This window comes from Papio anubis, chromosome 16, assembly GCF_008728515.1.
Source record: "Papio anubis isolate 15944 chromosome 16, Panubis1.0, whole genome shotgun sequence".
Taxonomy (NCBI): Eukaryota; Metazoa; Chordata; class Mammalia; order Primates; family Cercopithecidae; genus Papio; species Papio anubis.
Window position 1 is genome coordinate 60,774,651 of NC_044991.1, and position 7,576 is coordinate 60,782,226.

Sequence of the window (7,576 nt, forward strand, 5' to 3'; positions counted from 1 at the left end):
CTACAGGCACCCACCACCATGCTCGGCTAATTTTTTGTATTTTTAGTAGATTACAGGTGCCTGCCACCATGTCCAGCTAATTTTTGTATTTTTAGTAGAGATGGGGTTTCACCATGTTGGCCAGGCTAGTCTCGAACTCCTGACCTCAGGTGATCCACCTGCCTCGGCCTTCCAAAGTGCTGGGATTACAGGCGTGAGCCCAGCCGGCTTCCACTTATTCTTAGAATCCAAACTCCTCCCCAAGGCCCAGGAGAGAAGACGTCCTGTGATCTGGTCCCTGCCTCTCCCTCTGACCCCACGTTCCAGCACTTGCCACCTCACTGCTCCCCAGCCAAATGGCCTCCCTTCTGTTCCTTGGGCCAAGAACCCTTCTACCTCAGAGCCTTTGCACTGGCTGTTTCCCCGCCTGGTATTCGCCATCCTGGGCTCTTCCCATGATGAGCTTCTTCTCATCCTTCAGGTTTCAGCTCAAATGCCACCTCATCAGAGAGACTTTCTGAGACACCCAATTTGAAGTAGCATTAGAGACAAAAGAGGACTGCTCTGACTCATTACCCTGGCTCTTTTTTTTTTTTTTTTGAGACTCAATCTATCGCTCAGGTTGGAGTGCAGTAGTGTGATCTCAGCTCACTGCAACTCCTGCCTCCCAGGTTCAAGGGATTCTTCTGCTTCAGCCTCCAGAGGAGCTGGGACTACAGGCGCACACCAACACGCCTGGCTAATTTTTGTATTTTTAGTAAAGATGGGGTTTCACCATATTGGCCAGGCTAGTCTCAAACTCCCGACCTTGTGATCCGCCCGCCTCAGCCTCCCAAAGTGCTGGAGTTACAGACATGAGCCACTGTGCCCGGCAACCCTGGTTCTTATGTGTTTTTTTTCTTTCACAAAACTTTTGACACTTTGGACTTACTTGTTTACTACGTGTTCATTGTCCATTGCCCTTACCAAACTGTAAATTCTATGAAGGAAGAATGTCTCAATTTCTGCTATAACCCCAGCACTGGGCACATGGTGGGTACTCAACACTTGCTTGTTGAAGCAACACATAGTTTTGGGTTGTCAGGTGACATTAACATATGATGTCACTCACTGTGTGGAGTTGTCACTGAATAACAGCTACACATTGAGTGGTGGCTGTGACTTGTGAGGGTGTCCCCTGGGACTTGGGCCATATGGTATCTACCAGTGATATTATTGCCTCGGTGTCAGGGGACAATTTCAGAGGTCAATAAAGGAGGGAGTTGTGCTGGGCCTATTTTGTCACTGAAACTGGGTTTTCTGGGATTTTTCTTTTGTAATGGTAGGCTACTTTATTCAGTTAATCCTTCCTCTGAAGATAATGACTATGTTAGACAATATATTAAAATATCCTCTTAAAAACACTGAAGTTCCGTGACTGGGCGCACTGGCTCATGCCTGTAATCCCAGCACTTTGGGAGGCCAAGGCGGGCGGATCACTTGAGGCCAGGAGTTAAAGACCACCCTGGCCCATATGGTGAAACCCCCGTCTCTAAAAAATTAAAAAACAAACAACAACACACACAAAAAAAAACAAAACAAAAACAAAACAAAACGCTGAAGCTCTGCCAGGTGCAGTAGGTAGCTCACGCCTGTAATCCCAGCACTTTGGGAAGCCAAGGTGGGTGGATCTCTTGAGTCCAGGAGTTCGAGACCAGCCTGGGCAACATGGCGAAAACCCATCTCTACTAAAAATACAAAAATTAGCCAGGCCTGGTGGCACACACCTGTAGTCCCAACTACAGGCGTAGGAGGATCACCTGAGCCTGGAGAGGTCAAGGCTACAGTGAGCGGTGATCACGCCACTGTACTCCATCCTGGGTGACTGAGTGAGACCCCGTATCAAACTGAAGTGCTTAAAAGTATGAGGAATGTGGCCGGGCACGGTGGTTCACGCCTGTAATCCCAGCACTTTGGGAGGGTGAGGCGGGTGGATCACCTGGGGTCGGAGTTCAAGACCAGCCAGACCGACACGGAGAAATCCTGTCTCTACTAAAAATACAAAATTAGCTGGGTGTGGTGGCATGTGCTTGTAATGCCAGCTACTCAGGAGGCCGAAGCAGGAGAATCGCTTGAACCCAGGAGGTGGAGGTTGCAGTGAGCCGAGATCATGCCATTGCACTCCAGCCTGGGCAAGAAGAGCGAAACTCCATCTTAGGGAAAAAAAAATGTATATATATATGAGGAATGCTCAGGCCAATTATGGAGTGAAAGCTGGTAACCAGATGGTTAACAGGAAGAGTGGGATATTGGAGCACCAAGGCTACTTATGACATGAGGGCATTTACCAATATTAAACCTGCGAGTTTCAGCTTGTCAACCACACAGGGCAAGGGGGACACAAGTGAAAATCCAGGGCCTCCCAAGGTGGGCAGCCAGATAGCAGATCTCCTCACATTAAGCTGAACCCCCAAAGGGTGCCACCCTCAAGTCTAATGTGAAATGAATCCACTGTACAACCCTCACCATCAGCCCCAAGGAACTACAGAAAAGGCTGCCTTGGGGCTAAGCAGAACAGTTGAAGGAGAAGGAAAGAGGATTTTTTTTTAAAGCTCTTCCTTAGGAAGTTGTGATCGTTGATGAGTTTTTTTGTACCCCAGGGAGTAGAGCCTGATATAATAGATCAAGAAAGCTCAAGCTACGAACTGGGAACCTGGTTTGAGATGATAACCAAATAGATGTGCTCCCCAAACCCTTGGCAAAAAGGAAATACAGGCCGGGCGCAGTGGCTCACGCCTGTAATCCCAGCACTTTGGGAAGCTAAGGCAGGTGGATCACCTGAGGTCAGGTGTTCGAGACCAGCCTGGCCAACATGGTGAAACCCTATCTCTACTAAAAATACAAAAATTAGCTGGGCATGGTGGCGCACGCCTGTAGTCCCAGCTACACAGGAGGCTGAGGCAGGAGAATCGCTTGAACCCAGGAGAAAGGGTTGCAGTGAGCCGAGATCACACCACTGTACTCCAGCCTGGGCGACAGAGCAAGACTCCATCTCAAAAAAAAAAAAAAATTGTGCTTACAAAATTTAAAACTTAAAAAATCAATATTGGGAGCAAAAAGCTATTTATTTAATGGCAGATTTGAAAAGGAACCCAACAGAACTTCTAGAAATCTACTTCTCCTGGTCCCATGAAGAGTCAGTCACTAAGTCCTGACACATGGCCCGGCATCAGAAGGTGTTTGGAAACTATCTGGTTTTGCAAGTTCTTCCTGGGTGCTCTCTTTTGCTAAGCCCTTTCTCACGTAGATAAATAAGTTTCTGCCCTCAAGGGGCCCCGCACAGTGCTAAGGGTAAAGAGTTGCAATAATGGGGACACTTATTGTCTGGTGACTATTTTAATTTTACATAACTCTGAGTTCCTCAGGGCAGGGCCTGTTTGTTCACCTTTGCCCAGTGAGCACTTAGAGAGAGTAGAGTACTGAGTACTGCCTGTGTGCCAGGGATTGTTTTCTGAGTGCTTTCTTTTCTTTCTTTCTTTCTTTTTTTTTTTTTTTTTGAGACAGAGTCTTGCTCTGTCATCCAGGCTGAAGTGCACTGTGGCGTGATCTTGGCTTACTGCAACCTCCGCCTCCCATGTTCAAGCCATTCTCCTGCCTCAGCCTCCTGAGTAGCTGGGATTACAGGCACCCACCACCACGCCCAGCTATTTTTGTATTTTTAGTAGAAATGAGGTTTCGGCCGGGCGCGGTGGCTCAAGCCTGTAATCCCAGCACTTTGGGAGGCCGAGACGGGCGGATCACGAGGTCAGGAGATCGAGACCATCCTGGCTAACACGGTGAAACCCCGTCTCTACTAAAAATACAAAAAACTAGCCGGGCGAGGTGGCGGCGCCTGTAGTCCCAGCTACTCGGGAGGCTGAGGCAGGAGAATGGCGTAAACCCAGGAGGCGGAGCTTGCAGTGAGCTGAGATCCGGCCACTGCACTCCAGTCTGGGCGACAGAGCGAGACTCCGTCTCAAAAAAAAAAAAAAAAAAAAAAGAAATGAGGTTTCACCATGTTGGTCAGGCTGGTCTTGAACTCCTGACCTCAAGTGATCCCTCACACCTGGACCTCCTAAAGTGCTGGGATTACAGGCGTGAGCCACGGCACCCGGCCCTAACCTTTTTTTTTTTTTTTTTTTAGACAGAGTCTTGCTTTGTCGCCCAGGCTGGAGTGCAGTGGCATGATCTCGGCTCACTGCAACCTCCGCCTCCCGGGTTCAAGTGATTCTCCTGCCTCAGCCTCCTGAGTAGCTGGATTACAGGTGCCCGCCACCACGCCCAGCTAATTTTTTTTTTTTTTTTTTTTTTTTTGTATTTTTAGTAGAGACAGGGTTTCACTGTGCTGGCCTGGCTGGTCTTGAACTCCTGACCTGGCTGAACTCCAAGGCCCACCTCGGCCTCCCAAAGTGCTGGGATTACAAGCGTGAGCCACCGTGCCCGGCTGGACCTCATTTAACCTTAATTAGCTCTTTATTTATTTGTTTATTATTATTATTTGAGACAGAATCTTGCTTTGTCACCCAGGCTGGAGTGCAGTGGTGCATCTGCCTTCCGGGTTCAAGTGATTCTCCTGCCTCAACCTCTTGAGTAACTGGGATTACAGGTGCGCGCCACCATGCCCGGCTAATTTTTGTACTTTTAGTCGAAACGGGATTTCACTATGTTGGCCAGGCTGGTCTCGAACTCCTGACCTCAGCTAATCCGCCTGCCTCAGCCTCCCAAAGTGCTGGGATTACAAATGTGAGCCATCGCACCTGGCCCCTTAATTAGCTCTTTAAAGACTCAGGTTACAGTTACATTCTGAGGTACTAGGGACTAGGATGTCAACATATGAATTTTACAGGAAAGACACAATTCAATCCATAACAGTCACATGCTTTGCTGCTTACTATCAACACCAACCAACCTAACAAGATGTCAGGACCCAGCATTGCCTTGTGTGTCAGCACGTTCTTCCCCTTGTGGGGACTCAGCTGGGAGTCTGATTTCACCTTGAGATTCTTCCCTCCCCATAGAGAAGTTAACTTTTCTAGGGTGGCTGGAGCACTCATTGTGGAGTGGGACATTGGGCATTTCCCACTCTCCCTCCTCTCTGCTTGACCCTTTGCCTGGAATTATTACATTACTTACCCCAGGAGTCTCTAAGCTGTGATTGGATTCTGTTCAGCACCAATCAGGTAGCCCCAAGGGAATTGGACATGTGACTGATAAGTGTTTGCTGGATGAAGAGATGCCAGTTAGGGGTGGAAAGTTTGGAGTGGGGGCAGCCTGACTGGGGAGCCTGCCAGAGGTGGGGCTCTATGTCCCTGAAACTCATTCAGTTGTTTCATCGGTCAAGCTTTCAGTCAAGCATTTCCCAAGTTGCCTCTGTGCTAAGCCTTGGGGTCCAATTTGTGTGTGTTAGGGTTCTTTTTTGAGATGAAGTCTTGCTCTGTAGCCCAGATCTCGGCTACAAGTAGCTGAGACAACAGGTGTACTACAGGCATATGTAGCTCATATCTCGGCTTGCTGCAGCCTCTGCCTCTCGGGTTCAAGCGAATCTCCTGCCCCAGCCTCCCAAGTTGCTGGGATTACAGGCACGCACCATCATGCCTGGCTAATTTTTGTATTTTTAGTAGAGACAGGGTTTCACCATGTTGGCCAGGCTGGTCTTGAACTCCTGACCTCAGGTGATCTGCCCACCTGGGCCTCCCAAAGTGCTGGGATTACAGGCATGAGCCATGGTGCCTGGCCAAGCTCCTGTTGTTCTAGGCATTTTAGCAAGAGAGAACAGCATGTGCAAAGGCCTGCAGAGAAGATGAAAATCTACTCTGCATATGCACCTGGTGGTATGGAAATATGTGGGAAGCTGCCAAGGCTTAAGTTAGTGACTCTTTTACTGTCCAGTGCCTCTCATCACCCTCAGAATAAAACCTCCACCCTCCTGTGGCCCAGTCCATCTCTCTATCTACATCTCCCTCTACCCATACATCACTTGTTACCCTCGGCTGCCCCTTTACAGTTCTTGGCTTCCTTTCATTTTGGCCTCAGGGCCTTTGCACTTGTTGGTCTGTCTGCCTTTCTATTCTCTTTTCACATTGCTGACTCCAGCTCATTTCTCAGGTCCACTTACTCAGACAGGCTCCCCTTGGCCGGGCACGGTGGCTCAAGCCTGTAATCCCAGCACTTTGGGAGGCCGAGACGGGTGGATCACGAGGTCAGGAGATCGAGACCATCCTGGCTAACACGGTGAAACCCCGTCTCTATTAAGAAATACAAAAAACTAGCCGGGCGAGGTGGCGGGCGCCTGTAGTCCCAGCTACTCGGGAGGCTGAGGCAGGAGAATGGTGTGAACCCGGGAGGCAGAGCTTGCAGTGAGCTGAGATCCGGCCACTGCACTCCAGCCTGGGTGACAGAGCGAGACTCCGTCTCAAAAAAAAAAAAAAAAAAGGCTCCCCTTGACCATTCTGTCTAAAAGTAGCTTCCCCTCCTTCCGGAAAAAAAGTATTTAAAGTCATAGAAAATTTCTCTTTCTCTCTCTCTCTTTTTTTTCCCTTGTTTACAGCCCATCTTACTTAGCTAGACTGAGACTCCATGAAGGCGAGGATTTTTGTCTTTTGGTTAATGCCTGCATCCCCAGCATCTAGAATGGTGTCTAGCACACAGTAGGTGCTCAACAAATATTTTGAAAGTAATCAAATAAATGTGAACATATTCATTTCTTATTTGAATAATAAAACTAAAACAGGCTGGGTGTGGTGGCTCACGCCTGTAATCCCAGCACTTTGGGAAGCTGAAGCGGGCAATTGCCTGAGGTCAGGAGTTTGAGACCGGCCTGGCCAACATGGCGAAACACTGTCTCTGCAAAAAATACAAAAATTAGCCGGGCATGGTGGCAGGCGCCTGTAGTCCAAGCTACTCGGGAGGTTGAGGCACGAGAATCTCTTGAACCCGGGAGGCGGAGGTTGCGGTGAGCAGATTGGCCACTGCATTCCAGCCTGGCAACACAACACGACTCTGTCTCAAAAACCAAAAAATAATAAATAAACAAACAAACAAAAGCAAATAATAGGTATACTTGGCAGGCTTTGGTGATGCAAACAAACAAAGAATAGTTATATTGAGAAACTTGCAGGGAAGAGGGGAGAATCTGAGGCCATTGGATCAGTGAGCATGTTAGAGAAAGGGAGGAAGGAACCCTGACCTTACCCTGCCAGCGAGGCAATGGAAGGGGACGCTTACAGCTTGGGGTGTGCCCTTCAAGATTCCCAGGAAGGGAGGTAGGGTGTGGTGTCTTGGAGAAAAAATTCCCACCTCTAACTCCATGGGAAAGGACTACCGTGTCTCTGGCGATATTACGGACTTGATGCACAGCAGGCCGTTAATAAGCAGTTGATGGAGGGTGAATGAAGATGAGAGGGGTCTGTGTGTGTGGGAGAAGTCCCAGTGAGGAGCACCTCTCATTCTGTGCGACCAGGATAGGACCCCTCGGAGGCTGGGCTAGGAGTGGCTGGGGTGGGTGTTGGGGGTTTATGTGACAGAAATGGGGTCCTGACAAGCAGGGATGGAGGGTGAAGAGATGGAGTTACTTAAGAGA